The sequence below is a fragment of the Amblyraja radiata genome, chromosome 5 (assembly GCF_010909765.2).
Source record: "Amblyraja radiata isolate CabotCenter1 chromosome 5, sAmbRad1.1.pri, whole genome shotgun sequence".
NCBI classification, from domain to species: Eukaryota; Metazoa; Chordata; class Chondrichthyes; order Rajiformes; family Rajidae; genus Amblyraja; species Amblyraja radiata.
In genome coordinates, this window is record NC_045960.1 from 91,560,020 (window position 1) to 91,587,223 (window position 27,204).

The window sequence follows — 27,204 nt, forward strand, 5'->3', positions numbered from 1 at the left end:
CACTCTTATTTTTATTTTTAGTCCTGTTACAACAATGTTTGTTGGAGGTCTTCTTTTATGTGGGGGATGGGGAAGGGGGAAACTTCATATCCTAGTCCCTACCTGGTCGGAGAGGCGGCATCCCTCCGAGCTGCTTCTTCGCCCCTTCCTCGCGACCTACCATCGGACTGGAGCGGCGTTTCCTGTCGGGATCGGCCTGGACAACAGCGCTGGGACACCATCATGGAGCGGGCGATGCCTTACCGGGTCGCTGAGCGGTAAACTCCGGAGTGTCGTGGCCGCCGACTCCCACATTCGATGAGCTGTGGCTGAGGGCGTCCAGCCGTGGGCGGAGCTGGATTTAAAACATCGCGGAGCCTGCAATTCGAGATCGCCATAGTCTGAGCTCCAACCAGCGCGGCCTGAGGACTTCGGGTGCCGCAGTCTCCGGGGAGGAAGCGGACGCTCCAGACATTCCAAGCCGCTGAGGAGTGTTCACCCGACGCCGGAGTTCCATCTTCCCGGCAAGAGGGCCTGAAACCATCGGACTGGCTGCGGAGGCCACAAATGGGCCCCCGACCTCGGGTGATCACAGAGGATGAGGACTGAACTTTCTGGTGCCTTTCCCCACAGTGGAAAATTTTGATTCTGTTGGTGGGGGACGTTCATGTTGAATTCTATAACGTGTTGTGTCATTTTTCTTTTTTTGAATTTTTCTATGGATGTACGGAAATTTGATTGTTTTTTTCTATGTAAAGCACTTTGGTTTCAACGTGAGTTGATTTAAACATGCTATATAAATAAAATTTACATACTTACTTCTTATTGCATCCGCTGCTCTAGATGTCAGCTGATCTACATCGGTGAGACCAAGCGTACGCTTGGCGATCGTTTCGCCGAACACCTCCGCTCGGTCCGCATTTACCAACCTGATCTCCCTGTGGCTCAGCACTTCACCTCCCCCTCCCATTCCGAATCCGACTTTTCTGTCCTGGGCCTCCTCCATGGCCAGAGTGAGCACCACCGGAAATTGGAGGAGCAGCACCTCATATTCCGCTTGGGCAGTCTGCACCCCAGCGGCTTGAACATTGACCTCCAATTTCCGGTAGCCCTTGCTGTCTCCTCCCCTTCCCAGCTCTCCCTCAGCCCTCTGGCTCCTCCTCTTCCTTTGTTCTTCCCTCCATCCTGCATCCGTCTGAAGAAGGGTTTTGGCCCGAAACGTTGCCTATTTCCTTCGTTCTACAGATGCTGCCACACCCGCTGAGTTTCTCCAGCACTTTTAAATACCATAAGACAATGAGATCATCTTAAAGACATTTCAATAGACATTATTTTTAATGAATTTCAATAGTGGCATGAACACCAAAAGATCATTAATGTGTATTATTACAATTACTAAAATATGACTCTTTGTCGTACCAAATTTCTGAAAGGATTTATAACGGGGTTTTCAACTGTAATATAAGCCTGAGACTAAATGTGCCTTGAATTGTTAGCATTTTACCCAACTCCCTCCCTCTCCCATACAATATACAATACAATACAATTTATTTGTTGTCATTTGAACCCAGAGGTTAAAACGAAATTTGGCTTCTGCAGACCCGGATGCAGACCAAGACCCGGATGCAAGGCCCTGCTCCGGGTCTTGGTGTTGGAGCCCCGGCGTGCACTAACAAGTCCCGTGGCCATTTAAAGCCGCGCCGGGCGATGTAAGGCCCCAATCCAGGTCATCCTCAAACCCGCAACTCGGGTGGGAGAAGTCGCCGTTGCGGAAGCCCTGAAAAGCGGTCTCCCAGCAGGGACCCGCGGGCTCCCGGTGTCACTATCCACCGGGCCGGCGGTTGGAGCCACCGAATCTTCTGGGTCGGGCTGCAGCAGCGCGCCACCACCGCTCCGAACACGGCCAGCTCCGCGATGGTGAGTAGTCCGCAGGCTCCGCGACTGGAGCCCCAGGTCATTCCGGTTGGAGGCCGCTCCACGGTGCTCGGCCCCAACGACAACGGAGACCCGACAGAGAAAAGGTCGGGTTCTCCGTGCAGGGGAAAGATTTTAAAAATTCTCCCCACCCCGCCCCCCCACACACATACCCAGTTTAAAAAAAAATTAAAAACTACATACAAATGAGACAAAAAATAAAAAAACGTCAGACGGACTGTAGAGGCCGCCACCACTTTCCACTCACACTTATAATTACATCAGATTTCATGCTCCCCACCTCTCCACCTACACACCTCATCAGGAGTCTCAATTTTCTCCTGTCAGCTTCTGCTTCAGTTGTCCCCAGTAGGGCTACTAGACCCCAAGCCTGGAGTCATCCAGCTTCCATTGCAACTGAATCCCTTAAAATTGAACATTCGTATTAACTGATCATCTCCTTGCCTTGCTGCTGCCTTTCGCAGCATCCCATGAACAGCACCCTGCTATTTATGCTGGCATTCTGCTTATCCCAGACCATGTTTAATATTGAAAAAGGATCCGATGATTGAATGATCTCTATCTTTTAAACCTTTGGATATAAGAGAGAGGCTCCAGTTGGAGAATGTCTGTCATTTATGGAAAGATGAAGAGATCGGGGTGAGTAAAGAATATTAAGAGAATTGCTATTTGTGCAAGAATCATAGGAGATCATGTAATAAGTTTAGTCCATGGTGTGTTAAGTTATTACAAATCAATTTATCTGACATTCTGATACAGGAGAGCCATCTTTGGTTTTGTTAAAAGTAGTTAATTTCTTTGGCAGAGATTACACAAAATGAAGAACAATTTTCACAAACATGACAACATATTCTTGGACCAGGATGTATATGACTTGCGTAGTTGATGAATATTTATGTGATAATATGAAGCCACCTGCAAATCGGGATAAAGAGCCCAAACCTTGGTCTATAAAAAAGAGGAAGCGCATATTTTAATTCCTGAGCTCTTCCTGTCAAACCATGAAATGATTTGTTATAGCTGGTGGAAATTGTGCTTGTTTACAGGATATTTACCGTGTTACAGGAAGGAAATTGAGTTTTATAAAATTGTCCTTTGTATTTGGGTTGTTGATTTTTTTTTTTAATTTTGGGCTACTTTGTTAACAGTGATTGTTTTAGAACTATGTAGTGTGCAGCTATTGTGCATGTAGCCCATAACCCCAGATTTGTGTTTCTCAAGTATTCTCAAGTGCCTCTGTCTTCATTTCGAATCACACTTTCACCAATTGTGTTCAGGAAAAACTATGCGAGTTTATCCTATTTAAAAATATTGTAATTCTGATCTGACTGCTTCAACTTAATCCTGTCAAATGTAAATTAATACACCTAGAGAACATGATTTGAATCTGACAACTCGGTTGAATCCATCATTTAATAATGTTTTAATAATAATAATAAACTTTATTTCGGACTCAGGGTCCAGACATGGGACAACATTACATAAAAATACATTGCATATAAAAACATAAATTACATATAACATCTTAGTATATCACTTATAAAATCATCATAAATTATATATATTAAAAAAAACACGATACATGATTTAAAATCCAGAATAAAAAAAGAAAAATCAGTGTCCTACAACGAGACAGTGTCTCCACAACTGGGATTCGTAGCGTGTAGTGCTAAAGCTTATATTTGACAAGGCCACGATAATTACATTTTTAGAGTCATTTACCCTGCAAATGAATTTATACATATGATTTCTTTGGATAGCTTCTAAAGTACTGACTCCTGCAGCCACAAACATGTTACTAGCACTACACCATCTAGGTTTTCTTAGCAGTGTTCTCATGGCATCATTATAGGCCACCTTTAGTCTCAGCAAACTTGTCTTTCCGTAGTTCGACCACAGGTGCACAGTATGGAGTGGTGTGCAATATGCTCTAAACAGTGACATCTTCACCACATCTGTACACGCACCAAACTTACGCAAGAGAATATTCGCCTGTACATACAGCATACGTCGTTGCCTATAAATATCCTCATAATAAGCTGATCATGGTGCATATCAACTCCAGCCTCTCAAACCACCTCAATTCACTGCAATTTGCCAACTGCTACAACAGGTGCTTGGCAGATGCCATATCCCTGGCCTAACACTTCCACATATTATGTTGGAAGGAACTGCAGATTCTGGTTTAAACCGAAGATAGACACAGATAGCTGGAGTAACTCAGTGGGACAGGCAGCATCTCTGGAGAGAAGAGATGGGTGAGGTTTCAAATTGAGACCCTTCTACACATTCCTGGAACATCTGAATAACAAGAGCACGCGTCAGATTCCGATTTATTGACTATCTCCATCTTCAACATCATAATTCCCTCCAAACTTATCTTAAACTCCTGAACCTAAGACTCAACATCCCCTCTGCAATTGAATTTTTGCCCTCCTGACTAATATATTGCAATCAGTTAGGGTGAGCAACAAAACATCCACCACAATAGTTCTTAACACCAGTGCTCTGCAAGGCTGCGTTTTCAACCTCTTGCTATACGCTTATGACTGTGGGGCCAAACTTTGCTCTAAACTATTTTATAAGTTTGCAGATGACTCCACCGGATCGCCATCATGGGCTAGATCTCAAATTAGTAATAAGTTGGAGAATAAGAAAGAGTTAAAGCCCAGTTGTGTGGTGTCCAGACAACAACCTCTCCCACAAAGTCAGTAAAACAAAGAAGCTGTTCATCGACTTAAAGAAGTGGGATGGAGTACATGCCCAGGTCTGCATTGATGGTGCTGAAGGAGAAATGATCGTTCAAGTTTCTAGCTGTAAATATCATCAATTTGTTCTGGTCCAAGCATATTGACGCTATGACCAAGAAAGAACACCATCTTCTCCGCTTTCTCAGAAGGCTAAGGAAATTTGGCATGTCTCCAATAGCCTTTACTAATTCTACAGATTATTGAGATGCATCACAGCTTGGTATGGCAACTGCTGTGCCTGGGAGTGCAAGAAATTTAGATTGTGATCACAGTCCAGTCCATCACAAAAACCATCCTCTCCATCCCTGTGCCATTTATTCCATCTGGTCTTCATGCTGCCTCAAGAAAGCAGCCAACAGGACCACTTGCATCCCAGTCATTCACCTTCTCCCACCATGCAGAAGATGCAATAGCTTAAAAGCACATATCACCAGATTCAAGAACAGCTTGTTTCCCACTATCATCCTTGAATGCCAAAGATGTAATTTCAAACAGATTTTTAAAAAGTCTCAAATTAACAACCAGTACAGGTAGTTATGCTATAACTCAATGATTGTGTTTCTAAGAAACCTTGTGCTATAGAAAATTGTGTTGGTTAAAAACAATTCAGTGGGAAAAATAGGTTAGGGTTTAGAATTTCAGACTCGCAATAACAAAGTTATTCCTGCCGCACTTTCAAAAACAATGGTCCTTTTAATAGCTGAGTTTATTTTTGTTACTACAAGATAAAGGTAGGTTCCATTGTGTAATATAATATCATTGCACAGGTATCAATAAGCGAGTTCGGTATTCCGACTGCGCATGCCCGTGTTAAAAGTCACTATGCATAACATTACTGGAAACTATGAGATAGTTGTATTCATTGTTTCTTTGTTAAATGCTAAGATTATTTTGTTGTTTTTATAGCTTTATGCTTTGGTGAGTGAGCAAGATCGTGCTTGTCCGTGGTCAGTGTCGGGTCCGGGTCTGTTGTGTTGCTGCTGGGTTGTCCCTGTCTCCTCCCGGGTGTCCTGTCCCTGTCGGAGGGCGGCCAGAGGTGTCAACAGACCCGGATCCGACACCGACCACGGACAAGCACGATCTCGCTCACTCACCAAAGCATGAAGCAATAAAAACAACAAAATAATCTTTGCTTTTAACAAAGAAACAATAAATGCAACTGTTTCATAGTTTGAAAACAGTATTTTCTTACCTAGAAGAATCAAAGCTGGAAAAAACAGAAGAAATGAAGGTTCACTGCTCCATTGCTTTCCAGCAATGTTATGCATAGTGACCTTTAACCTGGGTATGCGCTGTCGGAATACCGAACTCACTTATAGAAGCAATTGCTTGTCATGACCACTCGTGGCTAAAATGCTTGTAGTCAGATAACATGTCTTACTGTAGGGAGGTTTCGCAGAAACTCTTTCTGCTTGTCTATTTCCAAAGGTTTAGGTTTATTATTATCGCTATACGAACTGAGATACAGTGAAAATCTTTTTTGTTTGCTCTCCAAACAGATCAGATATACCATACATAAATACAAGCAGTTCAAACTCAAGTACAATAGATGGAGCTAAGGGGAAGATACAGAGTGTAGAATATAGTTTTCAGCATTGTAGCACATCATATTCATAGACAAAGTTCAATGTCCTCTATGGGGTACAGGTGAATCAAACAGTATTCTAGCTTATGGAAGGACCGTTCAGAAGCCTGATAACTGAGGGGAAGAAGCAGATCCCTGGAAATAGAAGACAGTCATTGAGAGAGAGAGCTAGATAGGTATCTTAAAGATAGTGGAGTCAGGGGATATGGGGAGAAGGCAGGAACGGGGTACAGATCGGGGATGATCAGCCATGATCACATTGAATGGCTGTGCTAGCTCGAAGGGCCAAATGGCCTACTGCACCTATTGTCTATTGTTTCTGATTCTTCATTGTTTGTGACTCGGCCCACCACAATGGTATCATCTGCAAACCAATCGGTGGAAGTGGAGCTGAATTTGGCTGTACAGTCATAAGTGCAAAGGGAGTATAGCAGGGGACTGAGAATGCATCCTTGTGGGCATTGGTTTTGAGAGTTATTGTGGAAGAAGTGTTTGTCGCCCATCATCACTGGGGTCTGTGGTTCAGAAAGTCAAGGCGTGGCAGAAAGGGAGCTTATTCATGGGTCCTGAAGTTTGGAGACAAATTTGGATGGGATTATGGTATTGAAGGCAGAGGTGTAGTTGATAAATAGGAGTCTAACCTAGGAGGCTTGTATATGTGTACCTGAGATGAGCAGTAACTTTTTTTAAATCATCCTTTAAGTGGTTCTCCAGTTCCTGATCATATCACATTACAGGTGCACAACCTTTTATCCGAAAGCCTTGGGACCAGACACTTTTCGTAATTCAGAATTTGTCGGCCTTCGGAATGGAAATTTTTTAGCGTAGATTTTAATGGCTGGCTCAGTGGTAGAGTGCTCGGCTCATATCCGCAAGGTCGCGAGTTTGCGCCTTGATCCCGGCAGTTACTCGGTCGCGAGTTTGAGTCTTCAATGTAGTTTTTTCTTGCAGAATAAATGTTTGTATGAAATGCAGTGTAGGAGAAGTGTACTGACTGTGTGGGCGGAACTTTGGAAGTGATTGCCCACCAGTCTAAAAAGCCGCTGTGTCTCCCTGTCCCTGGGATAGCAGGGGGCGATCAAACAGCACAATACCCCCCTCCCCCTCCAACTCCAGAGGAATCCGCTCCCCGATGGGCCGCTACGGCGACAAGTGGCAGTTTTCCCACAGCCCGAGCTGCGCCCCCTCATCCGCCACCCCAAGAACAAGACGTACCTTGCACACCATCAGCTTCTGCCCCTACGTGTTCCTCTGGAGTTGGAGCGGGGCTGGGCTGGAGTTGCTGCTGGCTGTGGGTCTCTGGGATATCCGTGCTTGCAGTGGGCCTGGGGGTTGGTGTCCCATTAGTCCTGACGTCTCCGGCCACCCCCCTGGACTGGAGCTGAGACTGGGAACTGTACCGCCCTTGCCCCCTCCCTCTACAACTGCAAACAACCCCACTCTCCTGCAAGGGCGGTACAGTTCCCGGAGGATGGCAGGTGGCCGGAGACGTCAGGACCAACAGGAACCCGCTCCCCGATGGGCCCCTACGACGCCCCGAGCTGCGCCCCGTCATCCGCAACCCAGGTTCCTCTGTAGTTGGAGCGGGGCTGGGCTGGGCTGCTGTTGGCTGTGGGTCTCTGGGATCTCCGTGCTTGCAGTGGGCCTGGGGGTCGGTGTCCCGATGAGGGGGCGCAGCTCGGGGAACGGCTTCTGGTGGTCCTGACGTCTCCGGCCAGTTTGCAGTTTTCCTCTGGAGTTGGAACGGGGCTGGGCTGCTGCTGGCTGTGGGTCTCTGGGATCTCCGTGCTTGCAGTGGGCCTGGGGGTCGGTGTCCCGTTGGTCCTGACGTCTCCGGTGACTGGCACTGACCTGCTGTCATCGCCGACGTGAAGACAGTGCAAAGCCCCCGCGCCGGTGCAATGAGCGGGGAGCTGGAGAGGGGAGGGAAGGGGTCACACACATGGCCGGGAAGCAGAGGGGTGTAGGTGGGGTGAAACTGAAGGGAGCGACAATCTGCTGCTGCCTGCCCGCTGAGTTAAAAAGTTCCCACGCAAGACTCACGATACACTGTGTATCGTGAGTCAACCGTGGGAACTTTTTAACTCAGCGGGCAGGCAGCAGCATATTGTCAATTATTAACCCTCCCGCGCAATATACCCTTACCTTCTCTTTTATGAATGGGGATTTAGTTCCCCTTTCTTCGAGGACCGACCGGAGGTTCCGCTGTCACCTCTGTGGGCCGCCCTCAGTGAATGTTTTCAAGGACCTTTCTTCAAGGACCGAAAAAATGTCCGCTATTCGGAGGTTTTCGTTATTTGGATCTTCGGATAAAAGGTTGTGCACCTGTATAACTAATTTGTTCCATGTATTTTAAATAGTAATGTTGTGATGATTTCTGTATGCTGTCCTGTGCTGCAACACTCGCAGTGAATGAACCACCATGAGGTAGGGATTTTCAGGATATTGAACCCAGAATTAAAGGAGATGTTTCCAAGCCAGGGTGATGTGTGAGTTGATGGGAATTTTAACGTAGTGTTTCCTTGTTCTGTACTTTCAGATAGAGGTTGTCATTTTACATAACTCGGAACTCCATCCAGGAATTTCTAGGGACAGTCAGACTTCTAATTCTTTGAACTGTTACTTGGGCTCTTCTGATTGATGCTGTTCTGGAGCCAGATGCAATGACACTTTGCATTGAAGGTCTCTACAGTACTCCCATATTAGCTATTGCCAAGAGGTTTACCCCAAGCCATCCAAAGCCCATAGCCCTTTTTAATTGAGCCACTACAGGAAGTAAATTAATTGAATGACTAAAACGTCACCAAATTTGGTGTGCCATTAGGCAAGTCATTCATTTGTCAGTGAGAATAATTATCAGAGTATAAAGATTGCAAAACATTGTTATTTCTTGGCTTTCTGCTTAATCACTTTGACGTTTGGGAGTGGAAATTATTTTGTAATTTAAAAATGCAATAATTTAAGTGGAAACGGAATATAAATTAAGACGTTTAAAAAGGAACTGCAGATGCTGGAAAATAGGTAGACAAAAATGCTGGAGAAACTCAGCGGGTGAGGCATCATCTATGGAGCAAAGGAAATGGGCAACTCCATCAGTCTGAAGAAGGGTTTTGGCCCGAAACATTGCCTATCTATCTTCTATATTACTAAAAGTCTGTTCTTGACCGGTTTTGGCCATCTGTGCTGCGATTTCCCGAGAGAACGCCGCCACTTACGGCCGTCATTTTTGGCCACCTTGCTCAGAGCCCCCCTCTGCCGCATGTGTGCCGAGGATTTTCCCCATTGATTAAAAATGACAGAGATATTAATGTTTTTACAAAATTCGACATTCTCTCTGCTGCCCCCGCTGGCGGCAGGGGGGAGGGACTATAAAACCAGGAAGTGGTGCGCCACACAGTCTCTTCAAGATGGAGGAAGGCAGAGGGTCACGTTTCTCTGAGCTGTGAATAACACTGAACACATGTCTACTCAAATGTAAGTGCCCTTAGTGGTTCTAAAATGCTTGCAGAATGTGTCTATTGGTTCTAAAGCTTGCAAAAAAATGTCTATTGGTTCTAAAGCTTGCAAAAAAATGTCTATTGGTTCTAAAGCTTTCAAAAAATGTCTATTGGTTCTAAAGCTTGCAAAAAGTGTCTCTACCGCTGTACCATCGAGAGCATCCTGACCACCTGCTTCACGGTATGGTACAGCAGCTGCACTGTTGCGGACAGGAAGGCACTACAACGGGTGGTGAAAACCGCGCAGCACATCATCGGTGCCCCGCTCCCTGCCATGGATGCCCTCCACCGAAAACGGTGTCTGAGACGGGCTGGGAAGATCATTAAAGACCCCTCCCACCCCAACCATGGACTGTTTGCCCTCCTCCCATCAGGGAGACGGTACAGGAGCCTCAGGTCTCGTACCAGCAGGATGAGGAACAGCTTCTACAATTATACCATCACATTGCTGAACTCGGAGTCCCGCCGATAGATTTCTCCGGTCCCTCCGTCCCCATTGTTTAATTATTCTGTATTTTTGATTATTCTGTATCTTCTTTTTTTTTAAATTTCTATATGCACTACTACTACGGACTGACGCAAAACTGCATTTCGTTGTACCCATACTCAGTATTTGTGCAATGACATTAAAGTTGAATTGAATTGAATTGAATATTGGTTCTAAAGCTTGCTAAAAATGTCTATTGGTTCTAAACATAGAAACATAGAAAATAGGTGCAGGAGTAGGCCATTCGGCCCTTCGAGCAGCCTGCACTGCCATTCAATATGATCATGGCTGATCATCCAACTCAGTATCCTGTACCTGCCTTCTCTCCATACCCGCTGATCCCTTTAGCCACAAGGGCCATATCTAACTCCCTCTTAAATATAGCCAATGAACTGGCCTCAACGACCTTCTGCGGCAGAGAATTCCAGAGATTCACCACTCTCTGTGTGAAAAAAGTTTTCCCCTTTATCCTTAAACTGTGACCCCTTGTTCTGGACTTCCCCAACATCGGGAACAATCTTCCTGCATCTAGCCTGTCCAACCCCTTAAGAATTTTGTACGTTTCTATAAGATTCCCCCCTCAATCTTCTAAATTCTAGCGAGTACAAACCGAGTCTATTCAGTCTTTCTTCATATGAAAGTCCTGACATCCCAGGAATCAGTCTGGTGAACCTTCTCTGTACTCCCTCTATGGCAAGAATGTCTTTCCTCAGATTAGGAAATGTCTATTGGTTCTAAAATGGTTCATACTAGCGCTCCAGAAAGCGCCCCTCCCCTCACCCCTCCCCTCCCCTCCCCTGGTTGGCTTGGCTTGGGCGTGTCTTGAAATTGAAAGGCACTACTTACTGCAAATGGTGGCATGAAGTTGAAAGGCACTATTACTGCAAATGGTGGCTTGGTTGCTTTGGCTTGAAGTTGAAAGACACTACTTACTGCAAATGGTGGCTTGGGTGTGGCTTGAAGTTGAAAGGCACTACTTACTGCAAATGGGGGGGCGTGGGTGCATTGGCTTGAAGTTGAAAGGCACTACTTACTGCAAATGGTGGCATGAAGTTGAAAGGTACTACTTACTGCAAATGGTGGCTTGGGTGCTTTGGCTTGCAGTTGAAAGGCAGTACTTACTGCAAATGGTGGCTTGGGTGCAATGGCTTGAAGTTGAAAGGCATTACTTACTGCAAATGGTGGCATGAAGTTGAAAGGCACTACTTACTGCAAATGGTGGCTTGGGTGTGGCTTGAAGTTGAAAGGCACTACTTACTGCAAATGGTGGCTTGGGTGTGGCTTGAAGTTGAAAGGCACTACTTACTGCAGATGGTGGCTTGGGTGCAATGGCTTGAAGTTAAAATGCATTACATACTGCAAATGGGGGCGTGGGTGCATTGGCTTGAAGTTGAAAGGCACTACTTACTGCAAATTGTGGCTTGAAGTTGAAAAGCCCTACTTACTGCAAATGGTGGCTTGGGTGCTTTGGCTTTAAGTTGAAAGGCACTACTTACTGCAAATTGTAGCTTGGGTGCTTTGGCATTAAGTTGAAAGGCACTGCAAATGGTGGCATGAAGTTGAAAGGCACTACTTACTGCAAGTGGTGGCTTGGGAGCTTTGGTTTGAAGTTGAAAGGCACTACTTACTGCAAATGGTGGCTTGGTTGCTTTGGCTTGAAGTTGAAAGGCACTACTTACTGCAAATGGTGGCTTGGGTGCATTGGCTTGAAGTTGAAAGGCACTACATACTGCAAATGGTGGCATGAGGTTGAAAGGCACTACTTACTGCAAATGGTGGCTTGGGTGCTTTGGCTTTAAGTTGAAAGGCACTACTTACTGCAAATTGTAGCTTGGGTGCTTTGGCATTAAGTTGAAAGGCACTGCAAATGGTGGCATGAAGTTGAAAGGCACTACTTACTGCAAGTGGTGGCTTGGGAGCTTTGGTTTGAAGTTGAAAGGCACTACTTACTGCAAATGGTGGCTTGGTTGCTTTGGCTTGAAGTTGAAAGGCACTACTTACTGCAAATGGTGGCTTGGGTGCATTGGCTTGAAGTTGAAAGGCACTACATACTGCAAATGGTGGCATGAGGTTGAAAGGCACTACTTACTGCAAATGGTGGCTTGGGTGCATTGGCTTGAAGTTGAAAGGCACTACTTACTGCAAATGGTGGCTTGGGTGCATTGGCTTAAAGTTGAAAGGCACTACTTACTGCTAATGGTAGCATGAAGTTGAAAGGCACTATTACTGCAAATGGTGGCATGAGGTTGAAAGGCACTACTTACTGCAAATGGTGGCTTGGTTGCTTTGGCTTGAAGTTGAAAGGCACTACTTACTGCAAATGGTGGCTTGGGAGCTTTGACGAAGTTGAAAGGCACCTTACTGCTAATGGTGGCTTGGGTGCTTTGGCTTGAAGTTAAAAGGCACTACTAAATGCACTTACTTCCTGTTTGCACTGTATATTGATTTTAGATAAAACGCTAACACTTACGGCTGTGATTTTTGGCCATCTTACTCAGTCCCCCTCCGCTGAGCAGGTGCAGAGAATTCTTCCCATCAATGAAAAATAAAAGTGTTATTAGTTTAAAAAAAAAAATGTTGAGAATCTCTCTACTGTCAATCACTCCATGAAACCACACCTTTTCCGGTGGGGAGGGGGGAGGGGTTATAAAACCCGAAAATGTGGGTGTGGCTCAGTCTCTGCAAGATGGAGGAGGGAGAGGTCACGACTCGCTGTCTTTAGTGGCTTTGCACCCTACTTCAAATGGTATGAAACTGCACTTGAATTTGGTGGCCTTGCACCCTGCTAGAAGTGGTAAGAAACTGCACTTGAATTTGGTGGCCTTATACCCTGCTTGAAATAGAATTTCAAGGATTAGCCGTGAGTCAACTACCAGCCCACCAGCCGTGAGTGAGTGAGTTGCCAGCACAACAGGCTTGATTGACTGAGACGCCAGCCCAAGAATCCATTTGACGCACAATTTGCATACTAGCTCTCTGGAAACCAGTCCCTTCAGCCCACAACACCCATACTAGCGCTCCAGAAAGCCCCCCCCCCCCCCCCCCCCAACTGGCCACCAATATTAGAATTGGTTGAGAGGTGGAATATTGCGTTGGATGACCAGCCCTCTGTGATGCTGGGACCCAACGGGTCCCACTTAGTCTAGTTTCCTATATAAATTAAGACTCTGGGTGGATTCAAAAGGTTGATTCCTTCAACAGGGTTAATGTTTATTATAATAAATATTATTAGTGGAATGTGTAGGAAAGGACTGCAGATGCTGGTTTATACGCAAGGTAGAGACAAAGTGCAGGTCAGGCAGCATCTCTGAAGAAAAAGGATGGGTCCTTCAGACAGGTTGAACTGTGTTAGTCATAAAATATAATTAATAGTAAAATAAAATTAATTATTAGTCTTTTACATAATTCCCAAAGATTTTGGGATAATCTTTGTAATAATATCCAACTAATTAATTCATTCCATTAAACAGTCCCCTGGATGATTAAATTGAACGATAGAATTTCCAGAACATGGCCCTTGTTTTGTAGGGGGAGCAGGGGTGTGGAAGAAAAGGGTTCTCCCTTCATTGTAACTTTACTAACATACTTTTAATCCTTTCTTCCTGCCCCTCCTCCCCACCCAACCTTCTCAAGTACTCTCAATTACAAAACATTGTATGCTGTAGCAATTGATGAGAGAAATGGATAAATGCTTGTTGAGAAATTTATTGCTCAGTGGGGTAAGTTAAAAAAAAAATTGAATTATTTGTAAAAATCTACCAGAGCTGGCATATGTGCAGCAATTTGAATGGCATATTTTAATCAATAAATAGGGTGACTTTCAGGGCAATTCATTATGCTCATACTCGTCTTCACATAGAAGAATGCCACTCAACCCATTTGGCCCATGCTCGTTCCCTACCAAGTAAACAAAGTATTTTTTATCAAAACTTTCCCTTTAGCTCTCCAAATTGTTTTTCTTCAGCAGCTGTTCCAATTCCTTTTTGGCAGCCCTAACTGAATGTTTCCACTACCCTTGCCGACAATGAATACTTGATCCTAAACCCTAAAGAAAATGATTTACCTTTCATCTTTCTCTATCTATTGTCTATAATTTTAAATCTGTACAAACTGTTTTTAAACCATTCATCCAGCTTCTATACAGCCAAGCTAAACCAGTCGTGATCTTGTACGTCTCTGTCAAATCTGGTCTCAATCTTCTTTGCTCCATTGGGAGTCTCCAGTCTAACCTTTGTAACTAAATCCCTCATCCCTGGAACCATTTGTAAATCTCTTCAGCCTCTCTGGGGCTTTCTCATGCATCCAACAGTGTGTGATGAAAATTTGATATGTTACTCATGTTGTGTCCCATCAATAAACAATAATCTCTGCTTTTTGTAGCAAAATGTACTCTTGAAAATCTTTTACTACATTTCAAAGGAGCGTTCTGGTTCTTGTACAATATAAGGCCAAGTGTGATTTCCGCAAGTCTGTCAGAGAGCCAAGGAAATTTTTGATCAAGCTAGAGGTAAATTCAATTCATGCCAGGCAATCGTGGCAGGACTTGAATATCATCACTGGCAACTAGCCTTACTCAGGAGCAATCTTGGGTAGGTAATTGGTTCCAGGTGGGGGTGGGTGGGGAGAGAAGGAAGCTGGTGAGGGTTTTGTATTTATCTAAAATTGCAGAGTTCAATGTTCATACCATTGGGTTGTAATATGAGCTTTTGTTCCTCCAGTTTGCATGTGGCCTCACTATAGTAATGGAGGTGGCCTAGGACAGAATGGGAAGAGGAGTTAAAATGGTTAGCAATTGGGCGATCCCTGTTCAGTTGCTGAAGATGGAGTCATGTTGGTTCCGGAGTGGGGATGGGTTCAGCAGTGTACAACTTGTCCAACAGATTTACTGCACTTGAGGTTGTGAGAGGTGAGGTCTTGGAATGAAGAACGAAAGATGGTTTAAAACATATGTTTAGGCATTGACACACCCTTTGACACTGAAATTGGATCTGTTATGAATTTGTTGTTTAAGATGACAGTATGCAATCCATCATGCAGTGGCAAGATAGAGATGAATCTCTGCTGGCAGAAAATTTGCGAAAGATAGTCAATAGTATAAATTTTTTGTTGACTCCATCGCTCCATCCCCCTTTTATTTCTAGATTTGCCGCCTTCCAGTCTCATCTGGCCCTCAATTTGCAGTCCTTTCAAAAATCTCCTTTTAGTCTGCTCCTCATCTAGGTACAAGACAAAGTTGCAGTGTTGCAGAAAGCACCAAGAAGTACTGCTTGGGGAGAGGTGGTGCTGAGGGCAACTGTACTATTTGCTGTTAACTAGAACAACAATGGGAAGACGTGTGGGTGGAGTGCTATGACAGTTGTGTCTTTTCTTTGAAATAATACATGTAAATGATAAGTGGATACTGGTAAGAAGGGAACGGGGGGGGGGGGGGGGGGGGAGAAATGGTCAGACAAAGGCCAGAGTGGAAAAAACAGAGTGGAAGATATGGATAGAAGTGTGAATTGTGAAGCCAGAAGAGGGAACGTAAGTGGAATGAGTTGTGCGTGGGGGGGGGGGGGGAGAAATGGGTATGAATCCAGGTGGGGCTCAGGGCTGCTTCTTCCCAGCAACCATACAGCTCCTGAACACTAACCATTACCTCAACAATTGTGATCTTCTATGGATGTTATATTGGTTGCACAACAGACTTGGTTTTGCACTATTATGGTCTGGCTACCGAGTGTTACTGATTATTAATTTATTGTATTCTTGACATTGTAACAGTGAGATAAGTGGACGTTGAGCTCAGAACCAAGGGTAATGGGGTAACATGGAACTGCAGATGCTGGTTTTTAAAAAAAAGACAAGGTGCTGGAGTAACTCAGTGGGTCAGGCAGCATTATTGGAGAGCTTGGGTAGGTGACATTTCCGGTCGGGTCCCCTCTTCAGACAAACACAATAGTGATGTGGTTAAGATAGCTCATGTTACAGAAATTAGCATTATAAAATCATTGTCAATGGTGAGAATAGGGGGTTGAGAGCTTCAGACTCGCAATAACAATTATTTATTCCCCATCGGGTTTTTAAAGATAACAATCTTTTTAATAGCTAATGGGCCTGTCCGTCAATTTGCTGGCAGTCGCCTGAAAAAAAACCACACACACACACACACACACACACACACACACACACACACACACACACACACACACACACACACACACACACACACACACACACACAGCCCGTTATTCAGGCAGGGCAAGTGGGGGGAGCGCGGTCTGATTGAGATTCACACGTGCAAAGCCAAGGTGGTACAGACACACACACACCGCGATGAACAGGAAGGTTGGCGCTGTAATTAAGACGGAAAGCACAGTGTGCAGTAAGGGGAGGGGGGAGAAGGAGTGGAAACAACTTTTAAGAAGCCAGAGATATACGGCTGGAAGCTCGGCGGACATTTAACATTAGTGGTTGGTTATCCTTGGTTCTGAAAACAACCGCATATGTTTTTTTTTCCCCCAATGAGCCAATGAAATTCGCCCGTCAGCACCGGCTACAACCTACGAGAACCTTCGACCTCCTGGCAACCCACTAGGACCTCCTGGTGATCTACCTATGGCATGAGAATTCTCGCTACTCTCCATGGCGGCTTCATTCCAGTCAGCGCTAATTTTTCAACATGTTGAAAAATTTGAGTCGACCGTAATGAGGCCGCGCCTAGTTCCCAAAATGCAGGAACTCCTCACGACCTTGACTCCCTGGCAACCACCCGCGAACATGTGGTGACTGCAGAGTCTCCTGCAGTTGCCTAAAAAGTCGCCTAAGTGGGACAGGCCCATAAGTTTATTTTTGTTATTACAAATTAGGAATATTAAGGTCTCCATGTCACTTGTTTAACAGAGTGTCATTGCACAAGTGTCAATGGAAGAGATTGCTTGTCAATTTCAGTGGCCACTTGCAGTTAAAGAGCAGCAGTATTCTGATGGTGTCTGATTAATGCGGGGAGACGACATGGAATTTTTCCAAGACAGTTTTTTTTCTGCTTGCTGATTTTCATGGTAGCTTTTAAGTGGTTGTAGTGGCCATTTGACTTAACTTAGTATGTCATAAATTATGGTCATTTGTCTTTAAATGTTGTCAGCCTGTAATTATGTGGGTGGGATTTATTACGTAGTCGGAGGCGTGTTTGTTGCTGGGGTTCTTGCACAGAAGCTTGTAGTTTTTAGTTTTAGTTAAAGAAGCCTGGGGGGAAGGCATAGCTTTCGACCATGTCAGAGCTTTGGACCCTGCCGGAGTTTGGCCATGCACGAGTTTGACTACGAGTAAGATTTAAATGTACTTAAACAAGAAGAAGTTTGGATGAATATTTCACTGTTTTTACTACGACAATAAAGAAACTATTAATCAAGAGACTGTTTTGAAGATTTATCTTTGGACGGCTTTGAGAGCTCCCAAGCGTAAATGAGGCTATCTTCTTGCCCCTTTGTCATCAATATAGAGGAAGAACTTCCTTGAACGATATAATAATCTGCCACTACAATGGTTCCCTAGCTCCTGATCAAAATGGCATTAGAAACAATCAGGCCCACAAAATATAAATAGTATTCATTAATTCATTGAGTGCATTATATCCAGTTGGCATTGTGGAAAGTGTTATAGCAAATGTCTCTCGATTGAAATTTCAAGAGTAAGAGAAAGGGAGGTGTGATCTCATTGGAACATACGAGATTCAGAATGGGATGGAGTGATGGATGACAAAGAGCTGTTTTCATGAACTGTAGAGTATCGAACTGTTGAAGTATGTTTTCAATATAAGGGACATTTAGTATTTGAGAATATATTTATCTTAGCATACATTTGTCATTTTGTATTCTACCAACCAGGGCTGTGGGGGCACAGTCATTAATGGATGAGTGTGCTTATTATTTTTGGACATTAAGGATACCAGATGATATGGGAATTGTGTGGGAAAGTGGGACAATCACTAATATTAATTCCTTGTGGAATTCTGATCTATCCATATCTTATGATCTTTCCATTGGGCTCGACTTGTTTATTGCAGAATAGCATTCTGTGAATCTTTAATCAAAGTGAATGGTGAGAAAGGAAACTGCCAACCATGAAACCACTGTATTATAAAACATGGGGTGGGAGATTGCAACCTTCACGTGGTCCGCCCTGTTTCGACAAATGCAATCAACCTAGTGTGCACAATCAAATAAGATCAAATAGAACAAGTTGCCCTACAACTTTAGGCTGTGCACACCATACACAAGAAGAAGAAGATTATAAAACATAATATTTGATACTAATAACTTTGCTGTGAAAATATTTACTGCAAAAATAATAGGATGTGTAAATCTATGATAAATAGAAGGGTTTCCGCCCGAAACATTGCCTATTTCCTTCGCTCCATAGATGCTGCCTCACCCGCTGAGTTTCTCCAGCATTTTTGGCTACCTTCAATTTTCTAGCATCTGCAGTTCCTTCTTAAACATATTCACTTTACTTGGGCTGTTTCTCATTGTTCAACTCGCTCAATTTGTACTTATTTTCACTTGTTAATGATCCAAGTGGAAGCATTGCTTTGGATTTAGAATGACTGAAACAATACATATCCATGGTATATTTAAATGAAAATCTTTAAAATATGCCTGTATGGAGCTTTTGCACATTTATGGATATTGCCGAGTTTTGATGTAATCTAATTGTTTTCCTTTCTTTGCAGGGATTATGAAAATGGTGCTGCTACATATTTTGTGATCAAGGCGGTATAATGATTTGTGCCTCTGCTTTCCGGAAAATTGACGGTAACACTGCTTCAATGTGGGTTGTAGGATATGATGTTTGAGCAACACCAGTGTGATTTCAGGTCAGTAGCTAAAGACATGAGAAATGTGTACGATTACAGCTGACGCGAATTGACAATATTCCTCTTCCTTGTTCATTTGCTCTGGTGAGTCATTGAAAAGAGCTAGAAAGCAAGATTGAAATGTCTCGCCTGAGCAAAAGTACAAAAATACCCTGCGTATTGATCTTTAATGTGTCTCTGTCTTGCTAACTTGGCAGTATCTTGAGAGAGAAACCAAAATATATCATCTGAATTCATCTTATTATGGTTTTTCCGGTCATGAAATGGGGCATATGTATTTTTGTACTTATCTTTGAAAATAGGTTACAAGACTCTTACTCTAGCATTGCAGTTTTTTTGTTTATCTGCTTCACAACTGTCACCAGAAGTAAAGTTAAAAGATCTGATACACCTTTTGTTGGGTGAATATTTTGAAATGGCGCAATATGGTTAATTTGGATCTCGTTCTCCCAGCAAGTACTTTTTTGAAAACATCCACATAATCTATTCCAAGCAACTAGTATAGACCTACAATAACAACTTAAATTTATATATCACCCTAACTTAGCAAAATCTCTCAAAGCACTTCATTGAGCTTGACTAGAAAATCGTCAAATGAGAGGGCAGGGAATAGTAACATATACAGTGCATTTAGAAAGTATTCAGACCCTTTCACTTCTCCCACATTTTGTTAGGTTACAGCCTTATTTTATCATCAATCTACACACAATATCTCAGAATGAAGAAGCGAAAACAGATTAGAAATGTTTGCAAAGAAATTAATGAAATATCACTTTTACATAAGTATTAGAATAGAATAGAATGCCTTTTATTGTCATTCAAACAGACAAGGTTTGAACTAAATTTTATTCCTACAGTCATGACATTACATAAAAAACCAAGACACACACTTAACACAGTTTACACAAACGTCCATCACAGTGAAAATTCCAACACCTCCTCACTGTGATGGAAGGCAAAAGTCTTATCTCTTCCCTTTGTTCTTCTCCCGCGGTCCAGCAGTCCAACTGCAGCATCGAGGCGACTGGGGCACGATGTTAAAGCCCCCCCGTGGCCGTTTAAGCCTCACTGGATGATGTTAGGCCCCGCTCAGAGTCATTTAAAACCCGCGATTCCGGGGGGAAAGTTGCCGTTGCGGGAGCTCCGAAAATACCCTTTGCCGTGATACTCAAAATTGAGCTTAGGTCCATCCTGTTTCCATTGATTATCCTTGAGATGTTTCTACAACTTGATGGGAATCCACCAGTGGTAAATTAAAATGATTGGACATGATTTGGAAAGGCACACACCTGTCTATATAAGATCCCACAGTTGACGGTGCGTGTCAGAGCAAAAACTAAGCCATGAAGACGAAGGAATTGTCTGTAGACCTCCGAGACAGGATTGTGTCGAGACACGGATCTGGAGAAGGGTATGAAACAATTTCTGCAGCATTGCAGGTCCCAAAGAGCACAGTGGCCTCCGTCATTCTTAAATGGAAGAACTTTGGAACCACCAGGACTCTTCATAGAGCTGGCCGCCCGGCAAAACAGAGCAATCGGGGGAGAAGGGCCTTGATCAAGCAGGTGACCAAGAACCCGATGGTCACTCTGACAGAGCTCCAGAGAACCCTCCAGAAGGAGAACTATATCTGCAGCACTCCACCAATCAGGCCTTTATGGAAGCCACTCCTCAGTAAAAGGCACATGACAGCCCGCTTCGAGTTTGCCTAAAGGCATCTAAAGGACTCTCAGACCATGAGAGACATGATTCTCTGGTCTGATGGAATCAACATCGAACTCTTTGGCCAGAATGCCAAGCATCGTGTCTGGAGGAAACCTGCCAATACCATACCTACGGTGAAGCATGGTGGTGGCAGCATCATGCTGTGGGGATGTTTTTCAGCGGCAGGAACTGGGAGACGAGTCAGGATCGAGGGAAAGATGAACGGAGCAAAAGTACAGAGGTCCTTCATGAAAACCAGCTCCAGAGCGTTCTGGACCTCAGACTAGGGCGGAGGTTCACCTTCCAACAGGACAACGACCCTAAGCACACAGCCAAGACAACGCAGGAGTGGCTTCGTGACTAGTCTGTGAATGTCCTTGTGTGGCCCAGCCAGAGTCCGGACTTGAACCTGATCGGACATCTCTGGGGGACCTGAAAATAGCTGTGCATCATCCCTCCACAAAAGCTTGAGAGGATCTGCAGATAAGAATGGGAGAAATTACCTAAATACAGGTGTGCCAAGCTTGTAGCATCAGAAGACTCGAGGCTGTAATCACTGCCAAAGGTGCCTCAACAAAGTACTGAGTAAAGGGTCTGAATACTTATGTAAATTATATATTTCAGTTATTTCTTTTTAATTACTTTGCAAACATTTCTAAACGCCTGTTTTCACTTTTTTATTATGGGGTATTGTTTGTAGATTGATGATCATTTTTTTTTGATTTAATCCATTTTAGAATAAGGCTGTAATGTAACAAAATGGAAAAAGTGGCTGTTACCATGCATCAGTTGTGTTTTTTTAATTGAATTGCGTGTTGAAGCCATAATTATTAGAGGTTTGCAGAAGCACAAGGTTGGAATGAAGTCTACAGCAGTGTTTTGTGGCGGATGGGCAGCACAGTGGCGCAGCGGTAGAGTTGCTGCCTTATAACGCTAGAGACCTGCGTTCGATCTTGTTTATGGTGCTAACTGTACGGAGTTTGTATGTTCTCTCTGTGACCGCATGGGTCCTCTCCGGGTGCTCCATTTAACTCCCACATTCCAAAGACGTGCAGGTTTGCAGGTTAATTGGCTTCTGTAAATTGTCCTGAGTGAATAGGATAGAATTTCATAGTCGGTGCTTACTCAGAGGGCTGAAAGGCCTGTTTCCACACTGTATCTAAATTAAATGCAACAAGAACAATTCTGTAAAATAGCCCCTAGTGTGTAAGATGCAAATGTGGGATAACACAGAACTGGTATATGGGTAATCGATGGTGGGCCTGTTTCCACTCTATCTTGAACATGGATGGCCAAGTACATTTTCGAAATGTAAATTAATTTTCCTCTCAAGGAGTGTTCAATTATGTATTTTGGTAGAATGAATGAGGTGAAGCAGTATACACTGTGGTCCAACTTTATATTTAAAGAGCAGAGATTACCTACATAAATCATTGATGGTGGCAGGAGAAGTTGATATGGCCACATTTTTTCATATATAAATCGGAATTATAAAATTTTGCATCTCACCTCACCTTTGGTGTTACAAATAGAAAAGTATAATACAAATCAAAATGATTTAAAGAAAACTTTGGTTAGCTCTCAGCTGGTGTGTTGTAGACAAACTTGAGTACTGTACTCTACAAAGTAATAAAGCCTCAAAGAGTGTGCAGTAGGAGTTTGTCAATGATGTCAGAGATCCAGGTATTCATAGAAAGGAGAAAAGCTGGAATTGTTCTTTTAACCTGTTTCAAATAGATTTGACAGGGATATTGAAAACCATGAATAGCTTAAATAGAGTAAAGGAAAATGTTTCTTTTAGTAGAAGATGCAGTAACCATAAATCACTTAAATTTAATTGTAATATACCCACAGATATATGAAATGGAATTTCTTTAAGGTAGTGTTGTTTTTTGTTTTGTTTTTTTAAAGTCGATCCAGCACAAACATCAGTTAGGTTTGTATGTGCATAGCTATCATCTTTGTTCTGGGAAATCAGCTGATATTCTCTATTTTTGTTTTGATTATGCCATAGTTGTCACCCATGGCTGATTAAAAACCAACACCTTAAAATGTGTTTAGGCTTTTAATCCTATCATTCAAACCAGCTGTGACATGTCGATTACATTCTCTTAATTCGTGAACATTAAATGGACATTGACATTGGGCGGCACGGTGGCGTAGTGGTAGAGCTACTGCCTTACAGCGCCAGACGAGGATTTGATCCTGACCACCGGTACTTGTCTGTACGTAGTTTGTACGTTCTCTCTATGTCCTGCGTGTGTTTTCTCAAGAGATTTTCGGTTTCCTCCCACACTCCAAAGGTGTACAGGTTTGTAGGTTAATTGGCTTGTATAAATGTAAAATCCATAATGTGTGTAGGGCAGTGTTAGTGTGGGGGGGATCGCTGGTTGGTGCGGACTCGGTGGGCTGAAGGGCCTGTTTCCGCACTTTGTTTCTAAACTAAACTAAACAATATTTGTTACAATGTGTATGAAGGAACAGCAGATGCTGGTTTAAACCAAAGATAGACACAAAATGTTGTAGTAACTCAGTGGTACAGGCAGCATCTCTGGAGAGAAAGAATTGGTGACATTTTGGGTCGAGATCCTTCAGACTCTTCAGAAGTCTGAAGAAGGGTCTCAACCCGAAACGTCACCCATTCCTTCTCTCCAGAGATGCTGCCTGTCCCACTGAGTTACTCCAGCATTTTGTTTCTAATATTTGTTACAATACTTATTGTGAAACTTTGGTAGGTTACCTGGGATTCAGCTCCATTTTCTAGATGTGAAAACAGACCAGCAAAATGAACTTATTCCCACAATATATACTGCTTTTAGAATGCAAGAAACTATTTGCCATTGTTGGATCTAGGCATGTGTTCATTATTAATTGATGTTTCAGCAATATTGCCCATTGGAAGAGTTCATTTTGTCCATTAATATCTGCCTAACATGCATCTTTTTCAGCAAATGCTTTCATGTCTATCCATATTTCTCAAGACAGCTTTTAATTTCATGTTATCATTAATGCTTTAAGGATCTTAAGGATAGTTTTTTATGTGCATAAAATATAATGTCTAGTTTTTAACTTCAATTGTAAATTACCATGACCCTTTTCAAGGGTAGTACATTCTACTGGTCAAGTTGCTGTACATTTTGATAATAACTTCTAGCCATCGCATTCACATCTAGAGTTTCTCCATTGTAACGGTCTGTGTGGCTGAATAGTAGCTCATGTGTCTCTAAATCATCAGAATTTAGTTTTGATTTGGAATCTCAAGTTGTCTGAATTGCTCATTTTGTTGCAGCACTGCCCAGATTCAGCATTGTTTGGAGTTGCCAGCCTTTACGTGAGACATTAAATCATGAATCTTCCTCCTCTGTTAGATATAAAAATCCATTTCAGACATTTTTACTACAACAGTACATGATCTTTATTCCATTACACTGTGTGGGATGCTGCTGTATGCAAGTTTGTAATTGTAACAATGACATAGAAGAAGATAGTTTGGCTTTTTACAGCAGATTATGTAAGAAACATAGAAACATAGAAAATAGGTGCAGGAGGAGGCCATTCGGCCCTTCGGCCCTTCGAGCCAGCACCGCCATTCATTGTGATCATGGCTGATCGTCCCCTATCAATAACCCGTGCCTGCCTTCTCCCCATATCCCTTGACTCCACTAGCCCCTAGAGCTCTATCTAACTCTCTCTTTAAATCCATCCAGTGATTTGGCCTCCACCGCCCTCTGTGGCAGGGAATTCCATAAATTTACAACTCTCTGGGAGAAAAAGTTTTTTCTCACCTCAGTCTTAAATGACCTCCCCTTTATTCTAAGACTGTGGCCCCTGGTTCTGGACTTGCCCAACATAGGGAACATTTTTCCTGCATCTAGCTTGTCCAGTCCATTTATAATTTTATGTTTCTATAAGATCCCTTAAGATGTAGAGCTAGGAAACATTTTATAAGTGAAACTTTTTTTATACGGAGAGCTTACAACTGTATCATGATGTACAATCTCCTATACTCAATGCTCTGACCGATGACGGCAAACGTGCAATGCTGCCCTTACCACCCATTCTTTCTGTGTTGCCACTTTGAGAACTAAGTACTAGTACCCCAAGGTCACCCTATTCAACTTTCCCTGTTGATCACTACATGATCTAGCCAGGTTTAAAATACATCACTTTGTTTTTGTCTGAGCTAAATCCCATCAGCCATTCCCTTTCCCAGTTGATCTAGATTGCTGTAACCGTGGACGACCTTTTCTTTCCACCATATTGCCAAATTTGAAAGGAAATTGTGAAATTGTAGAATGTTTGAGAAAAAATATTAGTAAGGGAAATCAAATAAGATTCACCTACAAGCCATACCAGATAAAGACAGTGGATGTCCTATTTGAAAAAGGTAGTGAACCAGATTTTGCATCAACCCAGTGGCTTCTTGGTTACAAGCCTTTTTTTTTTCTCCCCAAATTCACACAATTGATTTAATTATTGAATTTAAATTCCCCAACGACAAAGGTGAAATTTGAACTTCTGTCACTGGATCAATAGTCCTGAGCTCTGACTACTTTCCAGCAACTTAAGTATCATGAAACTGTACCTGATACTTCCTTTCATTAGCTGAACTATAGATTTTGGAATTGTATGAATGGAAGCCTAGAGCGCTCTTTCTTAATGGTTGATGAGGTATGTAAATTTGCCACATTTAAAATGATGAGCATTTGAAGTGCTATAATCTACAACTGAGTGGAAAATAAGACTATACTTTTTTTGGCCAGCATGTCTGTGAGAACTGAATGACAGATTGCTGTGGGAAATTATTCTAAAAAATCAGCAGGCAGTCTGAAGAAGGTTCTGACCTGAAACATCATCCATCCCTTTTCTCCAGAGATGCCGCCTGACCCGCAGAATTACTTCAGTGCTTTGTGTCCATCTTCTAAATAATTAACTACCTTTTTGTTTATATTCATCCCATGACAATGTTTTGAAAATGCTTCACTAAATGTCCAAGTGCTTTAGATCAAAATATTATTAAAAGGGCCATAGAGACTGGGTACAGGTAGGGATAATTTACATTGCTACCAAACCCATTAACATTATCCCTACATGTACCCAGTCTTTATATCAATGTAGAATACCTATATGATCCCTTGATACAATACTCAACCTGCAGAAAATGGCTCTTCAACTATATACACTTGCATGTATCCTTCAGCCAAGATCTCAATTTTCAGAGATTTGGAAGCTCTAAGGTGGCAACTCTCTGCATGCTGTTCTAGAAGAGAATCTATTGTAATCATGTATGGTATGATCTGACATGACAGCATGCAGAACGAGCATTTCACTATCTTATACCGTGACAATAAGTAAACTAAGCACATTTTTTAAAATGTGGTGGGGGATGTTGTTTCTACCAATCTTTTACAGGCAGCAAGTTCTGGAAACCCACCTCGTGAGTGGAGAAACCTTTTATACATCTTGATGAATTCACTCCATGGCCTCCTCTGTTCCAGAGAAAGCCACCTTAGTTTATGCCATAATTACAATCTTCCAAATCTGGCAATGCCCTTTTAAACCTTCTCAGTACCCTCTCTACTGCAATGACATTTCTAGTGAACAGAGATATATGCAGTACTCAAGCTGTGGCTCAACTGAAGTTGTATACAGTTCTAGCATAACTTCCCTAGTGCTTATATTTTGTCCCTTGAATAATAAAGGAAAAACAACCTATTAGACCGAATCTACCAAACCCATAACCGCCAACTAGAAGGACAAAGGCAGGAAAAGCATGAAAACACTTATCACCTAGAAGTTGTCCTCCAAGACACATTTGTCCTCCGATTTGGAAATATATGACTGTCCCTTCACTATTACTGGCTCAGTCCTGGAAGAAGGTAGCTCACCAGCACATTCTCAAGGGCAAATATTGATGGTGCAATGAAATGCTGGCTCAGTCTGCAAAGCCCACAACCCTACAGTGAATATATTAAAAAAATAATGTAACATTGATTTGCACTTTTTTTAAGTATCTATAAACACAACTCCAAGGTCACGATATAGTCACGATTCAGTATCCTGCCAATGTACATCTTCTTATCAGATTCAGATTCAGATTCAACTTTATTGTCATTGTGCAGTGTACAGTACAGAGACAACAAAATGCAGTTAGCATCTCCCTAGAAGAGCGACATAGAATATGAGCAATAAATAAATCTATTTACGTGCATACAGTCATAGTATTTTTTTCCTGGTGGAAGGAGTGTCCGGGGGGGGGGGGGGGGGGGGGGGGAGTGATTGGCAATCATTGAAGTACAGTGTTGAGTAGTCTAACAGCCGCAGGGAAGAAGCTGTTCCTGGACCTGCTTGTCCGGCAACGGAGAGACGTGTAGCGCCTCCCGGATGGTAGGAGGGTAAACAGTCTGTGGTTG

General features: G+C 43.0%; 1 protein-coding gene across 4 annotated transcripts in view; it reads left to right on the forward strand.

Moving 5' to 3' along the window:
* Positions 1-27,204, forward strand: part of sipa1l2 (signal induced proliferation associated 1 like 2) — a 463,054-nt gene that overhangs the window by 38,468 nt on the left and 397,382 nt on the right. For all 4 annotated transcript variants that reach the window (XM_033021738.1, XM_033021739.1, XM_033021741.1 and 1 more), the window contains exon 2: positions 18,944-19,087. The gene's annotated coding sequence lies outside the window, so the exon portion shown is untranslated. The remainder of the gene's footprint in view (positions 1-18,943; positions 19,088-27,204) is intronic.